The 2,456-nt window shown below is 40.3% G+C and overlaps 1 pseudogene; it reads right to left on the bottom strand.

Moving 5' to 3' along the window:
- Positions 1-1,562: 1,562 nt before the first annotated feature.
- On the bottom strand, positions 1,563-2,133 carry LOC114628928 (annotated as a pseudogene).
- Positions 2,134-2,456: the final 323 nt, after the last annotated feature.

The following is a 2,456-nucleotide window of genomic DNA, read 5'->3' on the forward strand; positions in this document are numbered from 1 at the left end:
ACTCTGTACTATCTTTGCAACTTTTTTCATGAGCTTTTGAGATGAGCTACAGATTATAATAGACCTTTCACCCAAAAAGATCTGCAAATGGAGAGTAAACATGAAACATCCCCAGTCACTTCTCATCAAGGAAATGTAACTCAAAACCAGAATGTCGTACTGTTTATATCCACTTGGATTGTAGAAGCAAAAAGAGACAGTAACAAGTTTTAGAGAGGACATGGTGAAATGAAATCTATTTTACACTCCCTTCAATACATTTTTGGATGGAATGTAAAATAATTTAGCTGATAGAGGAACTGACCTGGCAGTTTGTAAAAAAAAAAAAAAAAAAAAAAAAAAAAGAACAACAACAACAAAAACTAAGAAATGGCCACATGACTCAGCAGTCACACTCTCCAGTATTTGCTAGGGTAATGTGAAATGTTATGACTAAGTTTCCTTTCAACTAAAGGTAAAGATTTAATAATAATTTACATGTACATGGTACTTCAAGCTCTACGAGTAGAAGAGTTCTCCTGGTTGTTGAGTCTTAATGGGTAGATGAGGGTGATGTCTCCTGAGATGGGGAAAACCTATGAGGAGGAATGAGATCTGTGGAGTGTGCAACTCCGGAACTCTGTTTGAGGTTGTTAAGTAGGAAATACCCCTAAAGAAGCATTCACTGTTTGAGCCTGGAGAGGTCTGCTTGTAAATGTAATGTTCTTGGTGAAGTTGGTTTAGGTTCCATTAGCACCTACTGTCCAGTGTTATACCTGATTTGTCATAGCTGCTTTTAAAAGTATCCCCAACTGGACGCTCAGCACTGGTGAGGTAGAGGCAGGTGGATCTCTATGACTTTAAGGCCAACCTGGTTTATGTAGTGATTGCCAGGGAAGCCAGAGCTACATAAAGAGATCCTGTCTAAGAAACAAAAACAAAACACAGAATACTGTGACAAGTTACACATGCACACATATACTACATACACAAGAAAACACATATTACATACATACATACATACATACATACATACATACATCTCTATAAAGATTTTTTAAGGTTTTTCCTTTGGTGACTGTTGAAATGGTACAGTCTTATGCATAAAGAATCGTCATCACCACCTCCCCCCAAGATAATGGCTTTCCAAAGACTTTCAGCTCACTGATGGTCATTCTCCAGCCTGCTATACATTCTGGAGGAAGAATTCCGCTTGCTACTGCTGGACGACACTATCAGTTTCCAATTTAGGGTAGACAAAGTGGCCCAGGCCACTTAAGGCTTAGCTAAAGGACTGACTTTTACTATTCCTGGATACTATTGGTAGACTTCATAGTCACTATGGATGCTGGATTATTTGAAAATTAAAAATTGTCATCCTCATCATCCTCATTATGTATCTGAGTTGGAGGGAAAGGATTGTGTTCCATGTCATTCATATTGAAATATAAGGGCTATTTTGGGAATAAGTTATCTCCTTCTATCACCAAGTCTAGGAACTGACCTCAGGTCTTTAGACTTGGGTGGCAGGTTTTTTTTTTTTTTCGACATCCAAAGCTTCTTATTAACAGTAAGATCCAGGGTTACTTTCTGTAGCCTTGGCTGGCCTTTCGGCCTCTGGCATGTTTGAACTTCCAGTCCTTGGAGCAGACATAGGATTTGGTGTAGTCGTATGGGATTTCTCAGGCCTTGTCAAAATACCTGTACAGCTCTTGACCCTTCTGAGGACCAAAAAGGAACACAATGCTTTGGTTCTTCAGAGACTCCAGGGCCAGCTGGTCAAAGGTGAAGATCTTACCTCCAACTTTGAGGATGGGAATTTGGGCCAGCTGCTCACCTGCAGTGCACACACATTCAGCTGGGCACTTCCAGAATCCACACATCATCTGTGACAATCCCCACAACTACAGCTTTTTTTTTCTGCCCAGGAAGCTTCATCTTTTGGATCATCTGGGATAGGGGTAGAGGTGGCTGATTAGTGAAACTCATTAAAAAAAAAAACAACCTCTTCAGCAGAACCAGATTAAAGGTGGAGTTGATCCATCTGGCCAGAAACCTGTACAACTTGACTAGCAGCCACAGATAAATATCTTGGCTCTTGGGATCCTTGGGCTGAACCTTTTGGTCCTTGTTTTGGTGAATGTCAACACCCATGATGGCACCTCTTGCTCAGCCAGGTCCAGAAAGCTTATGTGGATTTTTTACTCAATGAGCTGTATCACTGGCTCAAAGTTGGATCCTTTTGAGTAAGTTTGCTACCAGTTCTGTCTTTTCTATGAAGTAGAATATTACAAATTTCTGCAAAAAAGCAACCCTTTAGAATGTATAGATATGTTCCCAGAATTGTCTATAATACCAGGCTGGATTGTCTCCAACAAGTGAGTCTTGGAAAGATGGTCTTATCATTCTTGAAAATAGAAGTCAGGAAGGATAGCAGAAACAAGATGGCCAAAAGCAACTAGCCTGGGCCAGGCAAA

The sequence above is a fragment of the Grammomys surdaster genome, unplaced genomic scaffold (assembly GCF_004785775.1).
Source record: "Grammomys surdaster isolate TR1022 unplaced genomic scaffold, NIH_TR_1.0 274, whole genome shotgun sequence".
Classification (NCBI taxonomy): Eukaryota; Metazoa; Chordata; class Mammalia; order Rodentia; family Muridae; genus Grammomys; species Grammomys surdaster.